The following is a 12,572-nucleotide window of genomic DNA, read 5'->3' as shown; positions in this document are numbered from 1 at the left end:
AATCTCTTTAGCTCAATTAATTTCTAAAGAACAACACACATTTAGTAAAACTTTTTGTTTTCTTATCTAAAGTTTTTGGGTGGGTCTTCTTGGCCTACCTAAAAGTCTGGAAAGGGAAAAGGAAATGATCTGGTGGGATGTGAGCTGTGGGTGATAAAATAGTGAAATTGGACTGAAAAAGAAGAATGAGGGAAGCACTGGCAGAAGACAAATAGACAAAGAAGTATTCAAGATGGAAAAGGCCTGGATTTTTAGGAGCAGATATCTTGGCAACTGAGATGGGAAGGGTCTTCTCCCCGAGGCAGGTAGGACTTGGAAACAATCAGAAAGAGAATCTGGCATCTAGAATATATGTATTATAAGCAGTTAAAGAAAGTGAAAGGAATAAGTAGAGCAAAGCTTGATTTGGGAGTAAAAATCATGAGCAGAAACTAAAAGTGTTAGGGAAAGGGAAGAAAGGAAAAAAGAGAAGAAAGGAAAACTACAAAAAATTGAGGAAAGAGCTATGTGGTTTCAAGAAACAAAGAAACAACATTTTAAAATAGAAAGTTGAAGTCAAAGAGCTTCATCAAAGAAACTGTGAGAAACTTGTTTAAACTGAAGAATCAGCAAGTTGGGAAGGTTTTTAATTTATTTTTTTAAAATACTAAATACTTCAAAAATCGTATAAGTTCTTTTAAAATATTCAATGAGGAGTAAAGGAATTCCCCCTGAAATTCTAAATATTTCTCAAAAATGCCTCAAACTTCTTCAAAAAGATATAAAGTGGAACTAGCACATTTTTGGATTTTCCCTTCCTTAAGTGTCTTTATAGCCCTTTTTGAACATAGGAAACATTATTAATTTTTAAATAACTTTTTTGTTCTTTTCCATATACATGTAGCTGGCTTCACAGGATTATTGGATCATGAATTTAGAAATGAAGAGGATCTTAGAGATCAGGTGTAACTTTATCATTTTAGAGATGAGGAAACCGAGTCTCAGAGACTCCTGTTTAAGACACTTGAAACCAAATGCCAATTATCAATTTAGAATCATCTAGGATGATTTATCAAATATTCTAGCTTGAAGGACAATTTGGTTTTCCATTAGACAGAAATTCTGCATACATACCTAAACCCAAACCACAAAAACTGAGTACTTTCTCATTTGGTAGAATAAATTCATATTCTGAAAAATTTCTTGTCTTTGATGTTATGAAAAAAACCTAAATTGAGCATCCCAAACTGTATCGTGTTTTTTGTTAAAAGATCCAGAATTGAGTAGTACACTTGTCTGAGTAAGGTAGGAGAATGGTCTGTCTTTCCCCTTTGTCTAGGTCAGTCTTCTTGCAGCTGACTAAGACTAGACCCCAGGGAGGTGAGGATGCCTTAGCAGCTGGAGGCAATTTGTTCTGCAGCTGTGTAGCTGCTGGTAAGAGAGATAAGCAATGGCCATCTTTGTTCATTGGATTTATACAGAAGCTCAGTGGCCAGAGGGCAGAATTATAGGTTATATATCCTTCACCGACATGCTTCAGCACACCTCTAGCCTGCCTGCTCTAGACTGTCTTCCCTTTTTGGGTTGTAGAATCTCATCAAACATATGTAACTGCACAGATGTATTGGAACTTAATATCTAGGTCTGTATATTGACACATTAAGCAGCTATAATTTTGTTATTGCAGATACTCTCATCCTGAACATAGATTATAACTTCCTGTAACTTAATAGATAGTCTTCTGGAATTGTGACTTAAAAAAATTATCACCCTATAGCCAACCTGATGATAGAGCTCTCTGTACTTAGTCCTTGGCTCTCAGTAATCAACCGGTTAATTCTAGAAGTCCTGAAGTAGCTAGAGCTCTGGGCCTGGAGTCAGGAAGACCTGAGTTCAGATTAATCCGAAGACAATAACTGTATGCTTCTGGGTGAGTCACTTAACTTCTACCTCACTTTCCTCAACTGTACAATGAATAACAGCATCTTCCTTGCAGGGTTGTCATGAAGATCAAATGAGATATTTGTAAAGTGCTTATGCCTGGTATATAGCAGGTGCCAAGCAAAGGAATATGTTTAGTCCCTTCATTTTTCCTCAGTCCTCCTCCTTCTCTTCACTAGACCCACCAGAGATGGTATTCTGTTGACACAGCCATGGAGAACCTTCTATCACAACCTTTTTTGCTTTTGTTTTTTGCAGGGCAATGAGGGTTAAGTGACTTTCCCAGGGTCACACAGCTAGTAAGTGTCAAGTGTATGAGGCCGGATTTGAACTCAGCTACTCCTGACTCCAGGGCCAATGCTTTATCTACTATTCCACCTAGCTGCCCCCCTGTTCATACCTTTTAACCAGTGATTTCCCGGGGCAGCTAGCTGGCACAGTGGATAGAGCACCAGCCCTGGAGTCAGGAGTAGCTGAGTTCAAATCCGGCCTCAGACACTTGACACTTACTAGCTGTGTGACCCTGGGCAAGTCATTTAACCCCAATTGCCTCACTAACAAAACCAAAACAACAACAAATAAAACAAACCAGTGATTTACCATCTAGTTATTGATATTCACCCACCAGGAAACCAAAGATAGATACAAAGGATAACTATATAGCACTTAGCACAGTACTTGGTACATAATGGGTGCTTAATAAATGCTTCTTTACATTTTCAAGTTTAGTCCTCTTTCTGGTAAAGCAAAGAACCCTAAACAAAGTGAGTGCTAAAAATGTTGCTATATGAACATCATGATTGTGCAATAAGAAAGAATGACTATGAGGAAGTATGGGAAACATGGGAAATTCTGCATGAACTCTTTTAGAGTGAAATAGCCAAAATGAAGAGTATAAAATACATAGTGGCCAACATATTGTAACTGAAATGATCACTGAAGAGAAGCTGGATGTGAAGTATTTATCTGTTCCAGTGGAACAGATAAAAGAGCACACTATCCACTTCTTGATGGAGAGGTGGGGGATTACCAGGGCAGAATATAGAATACCCTGTCACATGTAATTACTGTATCAATTATTTTGGTTTCCTTGTTTTTCTTTGTAATAAGGGAAGGTTCAGTCTTGGGGGGGGGCGGGGTGGAGGGCGAGAGGAGCATTTCCTGTGCCATAATAAAACAGTGGAGTAGAACTTTAGCCGAGAATCTAATAAGTACAACCCAGTCAAGGCTGATGGATAGGAGCAAGCCAGAGGAGAGGGACTCTTGCAGGTGCCATACTGGTTTTACATGGATAATAAGTACAGTGAATTTAAAAGACTGCTTTGGGAGGAGGGATTGGCTGCTTTCCGTATATGTTTCTGAGGGTGAGATTTATTTATGCCCCCTCTTTATTGCAGCTTTTCTCTCCTTTTGCTTTCTCCTTCTCTGTCCCATGCAGGGATTTTCTGCTTCTTTAAGGGTAGAAGGGTTGGAAGAGAGGCTGCATTTTTGCTGCCTAAATGCTTGAGGTATAAAAGGATCTAGGCACAGGCTATTCCCAAGCCTCAACTGGTTTTCAAGTCTTTTCCTTAGTGACATCAAAGGAGTATCCTTTCAAACCTTTTTAACCTTTAAACATGTTCTTTTAAATTCTAATTAACAAAGCTGTTTTTAATCAAAGTTTTTATGTTGCCTAAGTGCATCATTGTATTTTATCCCTTGAACCTGAATCACTAGACCAGCCTGAGAGGGAGAGACAGACAGTCAGAAAGACAGAGACAGAGAAACAGATAAAGAAACAGAGACACACAGAGAGAATTGGGGCACATAAAGAGATCAATTTGTCATTGAGTAACATAGTAACATAGTAACATTCCTATTATATATATGTATATATTTATATATATGTATGTATCTATCTATATCTATATCTATATCTATATCTATATCTATATCTATATCTATATCTATATCTATATCTATATCTATATCTATATCTATATCTATATCTACATCTACATCTACATCTACATCTACATCTACATCTACATCTACATCTACATCTACATCTACATCTACATCTACATCTACATCTACATCTACATCTACATCTACATCTACATCTACATCTACATCTACATCTACATCTACATCTACATCTACATCTACATCTACATCTACATCTACATCTACATCTACATCTACATCTACATCTACATCTACATCTACATCTACATCTACATCTACATCTACATCTACATCTACATCTACATCTACATCTACATCTTTTCAGGATTTTATTGTTTAAGACATTGAAAATTATGTTGTAATTCTATAAGGATAGACCTATGGTAGAGTGAAAAGAGAACTGCATTTGGAGTAAAAAGTTTCACATCTCACTGCAACTTCATTTCATGTGTAACCATTCTGTGTAACCTTCTTAGGCCTCAGTTTCCTCATGTAAAATTAGGGGGTTGATTTTCTGACCCCTCTCGTCCCTTCCATCTCCAAATGTTTGATCTTATGATCCTTGGTAACACAAATAAGAATACAGTTTTCTGGCATAACAGACCATGTGAAATGAAGTTGAGAGCTGGAGTTTCCCCAACTCTGGATAATTAATCCATGAATAATGTAGACTCTACTGTCAAACAAATGCTGGTTTGCATTAAGCAAGTCAGAACAACATTGGAAAACTAAAGGCAGGAGTATTGGCAAGGACATACAGTGCACAATCTTGATATTTTACTCTCAGGAATGGTTCATATATATATATATATATTTGTATATACGTGTATATGCATATATGTATATATGTATTGTGTACCTATATATGTATGTGTGTGTGTGTGTGTGTATCTATCTATCTATCTAGAGAGAAGGAAGGATGGATGGATAGTATATGGCTATAAGTCATCTTAGTCATGATACTAGGTACTTGAATATTCTTTATTTGGAATGTGAAAATTATTAGAAAAACTTCTAAATCTGAGATGCTGCACAAAAAAGAAGGTCTGCTTGAGTAATGTTTTAATCTAAATTGATTAGTTATCTTCAGACTTTCTGAGTCTTGATATCTATTGTATTTTGTGAAATGTCTGCCTGAGTTAGCCCATTGGTTTGTACATGAACATAATGCAAATGGAGTAGACAACACCTTTCTTTGCTAAGATTCTTTTTTTTTTTCTTTACCATATAAATATTTTATTTTATTATTTTCCAGTTACATTTAGGGATAGTTTTCAACATTTGTTTTCATAAGCTTTCTAGTTCCAAATTTTTCTCCATTCCTCCCCTCCCCAAGATAGCAAGCAATCTGATATAGGTTATTATATGTACAATCACATTAAACATATTTCTGCTTTAGTCATATTATGAGAGAAGAATCAGAGCAAAAAAGAAAAACCTTAAAAAAGAAAACCAACAACAACAAAAACAATAGAAATAGCATGGTTCGATCTGCATCCAGATTCAACAGTTCTTTTTTTTTTTTTCTGGATTTGGAGAGCATTTTCCATAGTGGGTCCTTTGGAACTGTGCTAAGATTCTTTTTTTTTTTTTTAAATATTGCCTAGTTATTCAGTTGAAACATTTATTTATTTATTATATATATATATTTTTGGTGAGGCAATTGGGGGTTAAGTGACTTGCCCAGGGTCACACAGCTAGTAAGTGTTAAGTGTCTGAGGCCGGATTTGAACTCAGGGCCTTCTTACTTCAGGGCTGGTACTCTATCCACTGAGCCACCTAGCTTGCCCCATATGCTAAGATTCTTAAAGACTGAATCTGATAGTATAGGCCCATTCACTCACTTCATCCTACAAGAATTTTAGTATTTACTTGCAGCATTGTGGAATATAAGGTGCTATGAGAGTCACAGAAAAGTATAACCTAACATGTGGCTCTTGGCCTCCAGAAAGTAAAATATGTTTTACAAGATATGCAGATGAAGAATTATTTGTTAACATTGGAGTACATGGGGATAGTATGTGTACAAGTATCAAAAGGGAGGAACAGACCAAGGAATCATAGGCATTCAGAAGAGAGAGAAATTACCTGCATTGAGGTGGGTTAAGGAAGGCTTTTTGAAAGAAGTGGCATTTAAATTTTATCTTTAAGGAAAGGTAAGCTTGGTCAAAAAATAGAGGAAAGGCATGTCAGGCAGGGGGAATAGAATCTTCAATGCACATGAAATATGTATATGTGTGCATATAAATATAATTATAAATGCATGTCTCTAAATATACATATACATATTTTGCATATAATCTCATATTTTACATATACATGTAAGTGGAAAAATGAGATACTAAGTTAGATACTTAGAGAATCATGGTATATCAGAACTAGAGGGAAGTATAGATATTATCTAGTCAAACAATCTACAACTTCAGCTTGAGAGCCAAATCCAGCTTGCCACAATTTTTTAGAAAGGCCTACAAAAGGGGGCAGCTAAGTGGTTCAGTCGATAAAGCGTCAGTACTGGATTCAGGAGGACCTGAGTTCAAATCCAGCCTCAGACCCTTGACACTAGCTGTGTGACCCCGGGCAAGTCATCTAACCCTCACTGCCCTGCAAAAACAAACAAACAAACAACAAAGAATGGCCTACAAGCTAAAGTGTAAAAACCTTTCTTAGCTCATGTATACAGCAAATGTAATTGGCCCTTGGCCCATAGTTTGCCAATCCTCGATCTATTCCATTTTACTCATTTTATAGAGGTGTGACCTGAGGCTAGAGAGAATAAATGACTTGCCTAAGGACACTTAGCTAAAAATATGTGAAAAAAATAATTTGAAGCCAAATTTTATAACTATAAGTCCAATGTTCTTTCTACTCCATGACAAAACTGTATTATTATTAAATATACCAGGCAAATGAATTTTGCCTATCTAAATTATCTTCTATCTATCTATCTATCTATCTATCTATCTATCTATCTATCTATCTATCTATCTATCTATGTCTGTATGACTGTCTATCTCTAACTATATCTTAATTGTTTATATTTTGTGTGTATTTTAGAGACAAGGAACATGCAAATTAATTATTTTTTTGGGCAGGGTAAAGTAGGTTAAGTGACTTGCCCAGGGTCACACAGCTAGTAAGTGTCAAGTGTCTGAGGCTGGATTTGAATTCAGTTCCTCCTCAATCCAGGGCTCGTGTTTTATCCACTGCACCACATAGCTGTCCCCCAAACTAATTCTTTATCTGATATAATTATTTTCTTTTAAAAGATAATTTTGCTTCTAAGGATTTACACAAAATAAATTCCCAGTTTCTCATATGTATCTATAAAGATCAATAGTCTTTTCAGTCAAAACTTTGATAAAGATCTTACCATTCCTGGACATTCACAATTGTCAGAATCAGTTGAAATTGCTCAGTAAGATTCACATATCTAGATAGCGGACTTTGAGGAAGATATTGAGAAGCATTGACAAAAAAACAACAACTATTAATTTTCCTGATCTTACTTTGTTCAATTAAAAAACAACTCACTGAGCAGTGCATGGTAATTGCTAAGCTGTATGTGACATACACCCTGCCCTTCCTTTAAAAATATTATCAGATAGTTGAGGAGAAAAATGAAACAATTAGAAGAAACAATATATTAATCTGTAAAATGATAGTTCAGAACAAGATAGTCTATGAGGTCCTTTCTAGCTCTCAATCTATGATTCTATGATATTCCCTAGAGAAATCTTGGGTGGGAACATAAGCCAAAGAGATATTGGCAACAGATTGAAAGACCGATTATAATTAAGTGCCAAAATGGGCATACTAACAAAAACTGCTATGGTTATGTCATTGATTCTTTAATTTGATGTTCTTTTGAATTGTCCCATGACCTATTTTGACATGCAGGCATAGTAAACTATATTTTTATTCTCCAAGATCTCTCCATTAAGATATTTAACAACACAAAGTGGTGAGAAAATATTCCATTTAAACAAACCAGATCTCTTTTATATGTGAAAGCTAATAATGCAAGTTTGAGAGGAGGCATCTTGTTTGGTAGTGTCAGTAACAGAAAAATAACCCAAGAAGACAAATGGAAGCAGGCATGGCATATTATATATGAGTGTGTATGTTTAAAAATCATGGCCCATTGCTGGAGATCATACCAAGGTTTCTCTTCAACCTTGGCTTTAGTTATTTAATGACTATAAAGCTTTCTTAACATTTCATGTTTCTAAAAACAATTCCTTTGTTCATCTCTTCTTCTCCCTCTTTCCTTTTATTCTTTCCTTGTTTCCCCTCCTCTGGTTCATCCTCCCTATTCTTTTTAGCCCTATTCTTCTTTTTCGTCTCTTACTTTCTTCCTCCTCAGTTCTTTTCCTCTTCCTCCTCCCTTCCCCTATTTTCCTCCCCTTCTCCTGATTATCCTTCTCTTCTCTGATTAACTACTCCCTTCTTTTCTTCTCCCTCCCCTTTTCTTCTCCTTTCCTCTTTTCTTTTTCCTCCTGTTCCTTCTTTTCATTCCTCACAATTTCTACTGTCCTTGAAAAGTTGTTACTTATGAGCTAGCTAAAAATAATGAACTTTACTAAGAATTTTTACTAAAAACTAAAGAACTTTACTAAACTTTTAACCATTAAAACCCCAATTAGTTTATGTAAAATTCAGTTTTGTAAATAGATGGCTAAACTTAGTTATTTGGCATCCTTTGATGTGCTGTTGTTGCACATTCCCATTATGTTTTCTTCCTGTGAGATAATTCTAAAAACCTGACAGGAAAGGCCCTCCTGAAAATTCAGCATTAAATGAAAAATACAGCATTCTAATAATAACGGGATTGTAGAACCATAAGAGAACTTGGAAAATCATCTAGTTCAGTCTCCTCATTTTAGAGTTGAGGAAACTGAAGTGCCAATGGCCGAGTTCCCATGGCCACTTGGCTAATTGACATCTGAGCTGGGATTAGTGTCAAGGTGTCCTGAGTATGGGTATAGTTGGTGTTCTTTCTACTATATCATGTTGGCAGTATACTTCTTCTCTTGAAAAAAAAAAGCTGAGATATTAAACATGTTTTACACAATTAAAACAGTTGTGAAACAAATGAAATCTAGTTCAAGTAAGTGTAACAAAGGGGGGGCATCAGTGCTGAACCTGAATTTAGATGCTATCATTACAAAAGTGTCTACATATTTAGAATGAAGTATAGTACTTAGACAGCTATTAGCATAATTGACTCATCAAATGTCTAAAATATCAAGATATGCTAATATTATTGGGTGGCCCTGGATATTCATGGTAAAAGGGAATTTTGTTTTGGTCTGAGTTATCTGGACAATTGTCATCAAGTATTATTTCTCCATTGCGAATAGATGTTGTGACACTGTCATAATCATTAAGGATTTTAGATGAATTATACAGGTTCCTTTGGGTTTTCTGATAATGGACCTTATTTTTTTTTTGAGAGCATCTTGAACTATATGTTAAAAATAAAAGATATAAGTAAGTAAAAGTATTCAAGAAGTCCAGTAAACCTTCCTTTTCTGAGAGCTCAGGGAGAGAGGATTTAATCAGAATAAAAAAGAAATCATAAAAACTTATTTAATATCTCTTTCTGAATTTTAGAGCATAACTTTAATAGGTATTAAGGAAAACTAGAATGAAATTCCCACATTGGAACTCATTCTCTGCTGGTGACATATACTCACTCCTTCCTGCTTTGTGCTATAGTGTGTTTGCATGAAAGAGGTATCTTGTTAAAACTAATTTTAATTCTTTTTATTTATAACTTAGTCATGATTATTGAGAAAAATGCCTGGTTTTTACATCAAAGGTCATTTGAAAACTTTCATTCATATGAACTGGAATTTTATGACTGAATCTTTCATTGTTTGGAGGTTGTATAAAGAAAGCTCTGTGGTAATTAATAGAGGAAAGGCATGCACAAATCAAACACCTTTGTTCTTTAGTTCATGAATACTCTGCTTATATAGTTCTGTGTATGGACTAATAATTTTCAGATTAAGGGATGATTAATTATATAGTATGGTTTTATTGGCAACTTTCTCACATTGGTTGAAGAACCAACAAAAAGAAAATTTCCAGGTGTGTTGATTGGGGAATGGGTTTTGAATTGAAAGTGACAATAGAAATTATATCATAAAAATACTCTGGGAATGAATATGCTTAATAGATGTGACCATATCATTTTATTTGGTCACTTAATTGGTCATAATCGCATCCAGAAGTAGAATGGGTAGAAAGCCTGTCCAAGAGCCAGGAAGACCTGCCCCTGACACATACTAGCAGTGGGACCCTGGGTCAATCACTTAACCTTTGCCTTCTTTGTTTTTTTCACCCATAAAATGTGCATAATAACAGCACCACTTCCCAGAGTTGTGAGGATTATACTGTGCCCTTATACTCATATCATCAGTTGTTGTATAATTAGACTGAAAATTACTTAAACCTCTCCCTACCCCAATTTCTCTTCTTTTTGTTAAATCAGTTTTTTGTTGTTTATTCAGTATCTGGATTAGTATGACAATAGAGAAATTGATTGTATTATTATACATAGATTTTAAATTATAATATGGACATTTACAACTATTGATATATGTATATATATCTACATACATGCATGCACACATGTACATGTCTATGTGTATACACACATACATACATGCAGATATATATTAGACAAAATCAGGTCCTCTGGAAAGGTGATCCATGGGGCCATGCTGGAGAGCCCTAATGGAGGGGAACACAAAAGTTATCAACGCATTAACTAAGTATTGCTACCGTGTGGTGTTTTGTGTCCAGGAATGTTGTCTTTTGGACCTCCAGGAACCTGTGGCACCTACAAGGCACCTGGGGGTGCTGGTTCTGCTTCACAGCCACTACTTCAAGACTGTACAAGTCATATTCAGCATCACTAGGCAAACAACGGGATTTAACAAATGGTAGTCACACTACTATTTTCCCATTTCTAAGTTTAGGAAGAGACTTAGAGTGTGTTCATAGGTTTTACATTTCTGGGGTTCAATCACAAATCAGAGGAAATATTTGACCTACATGAAAAGCACATCATATCTAATCCCTTAACCACTGTCATGTTCTCTAGACAGTAAAGTGGCAGCACATTAAAAAGGTTTTAATATTGTAGCTCTTTCTGGATTCCCCAAAGAGTCTCTGCACTCTTCTTTTAAACAGGCCTCTTCTTCCGGATTCAGAGTTACCTTTACCATATCTGAAATGCCATTCTGCACAAGACACAGGGGACACAAAGGAAGACATCTTCATTAATGCCATACAGGCCCTTAATCATGATGGAAATTGGATGCACTTTCCTAGGATTCTTCATAACGTTTTCTGTCAGATCTGCGACAGACAATCCAATGGCCCAGGTAGTGTAGCCTTTCAGCTTGATTACCTCATAAGTACTTTCAACCACCTGTTTATGCACATCTTTCCAATTCTCTGAATCATCATCAGTTCCCAAAGCAGGGTAAAGATTCTTCAGAGAGATACCAGCAACATTCACACCGCTCCACACAGGAACACTGGAGTCTCCACATTCCTCAATGACCCAGCCATGACAACTAGAAGAATAGATATCAAGTCTCTCCCCCATTAGGGAACAGAAACAGGCAGAATCCAGATTGCAACCACTTCCAATAACACGATTTTTAGGAAAGCCACTTAGCTTCCAGGCCACATATGTCAAAATATCCACTGGATTGGAAACAATAAGCAGCTTGCAATTAGGGCTATATTTAACAATATTGGGGATGATGAATTTAAAGATATTCACATTACAGAGGACCAAAGTAAGATGACTTTCTCCTTCCTGTTGACATGCCCTAGCAGTAACAACAACTAGCTTCTAGTTTGCAGTCACACTGTCGTTTTTGCTTGAAACAATCTTTGGTGTTTTGAGGAAAAGGGCACCATGTTGGTGCTCCATCATCGCTCCCTTTAGTTTGTCTTCTATGACATCAATTAGGGCAACGTCATCAGCCAGTTCCTTCATTAAGATACTGATGGCACATGGTATGCCAACTGCACCAATCCCAACAACAGTGATCTTGTTATAGGGAACCTGGTCTTCCTTTAGGACATTCACAACCAGCTGATCCTGGACAGTCATTGCCATTTTTAGGGTAATCTCGGTTGCTGGTCAGGCAGCAAGACTTCAGCATTAGATGTGAGACTGCTGCTCCCAGATTCATACCCCCAGTTTCTCTTCTTTATCCCTCAACACTAACCAAGATAGTGCTTTGACACACAGTGTTTATATGTAAAAATCTGAGAACTGTCAATTACCTTACCACAGCTGATCCAGTCCTCAAAAAAATAAGACTTCAGAAATCTAGTCAGAGCTATAAAGTTACTCTTTAACTTGCAAAAAAGGGGGGATTTAAGTATTGGATTTATTTAAAAGCCAAAGCAATTTATAAAATTAAGAACTAATAAAGTTTTTTATTTATGTTCTATACTATATTAATTTTAAGAATGCAAGGGTAAACTTGTTCAAAATAGTTTTCTTCCTTCAATTTGTAGGATATTTTTAGTTAGTTCTATGTTCTAATAATCTTTGTTAAACATTGGACACTTTTTTAAAAAAAAAGCTGCATTATGCCAATATCTAGCATTTAATCAAATAGAGACTGTGAATTTTTTCTTGACAATCTATTTCACTTCTTTGCAATTTA

At 35.9% G+C, this 12,572-nt stretch overlaps 1 pseudogene; it reads right to left on the bottom strand.

Moving 5' to 3' along the window:
* Positions 1 to 11,011: 11,011 nt before the first annotated feature.
* On the bottom strand, positions 11,012 to 12,010 carry LOC122750041 (annotated as a pseudogene).
* Positions 12,011 to 12,572: the final 562 nt, after the last annotated feature.

This window comes from Dromiciops gliroides, chromosome 3, assembly GCF_019393635.1.
Source record: "Dromiciops gliroides isolate mDroGli1 chromosome 3, mDroGli1.pri, whole genome shotgun sequence".
NCBI classification, from domain to species: domain Eukaryota; kingdom Metazoa; phylum Chordata; class Mammalia; order Microbiotheria; family Microbiotheriidae; genus Dromiciops; species Dromiciops gliroides.
The sequence above is the reverse complement of the archived record's forward strand: the minus strand, read 5'-3'. Positions and strand labels throughout refer to the sequence as shown.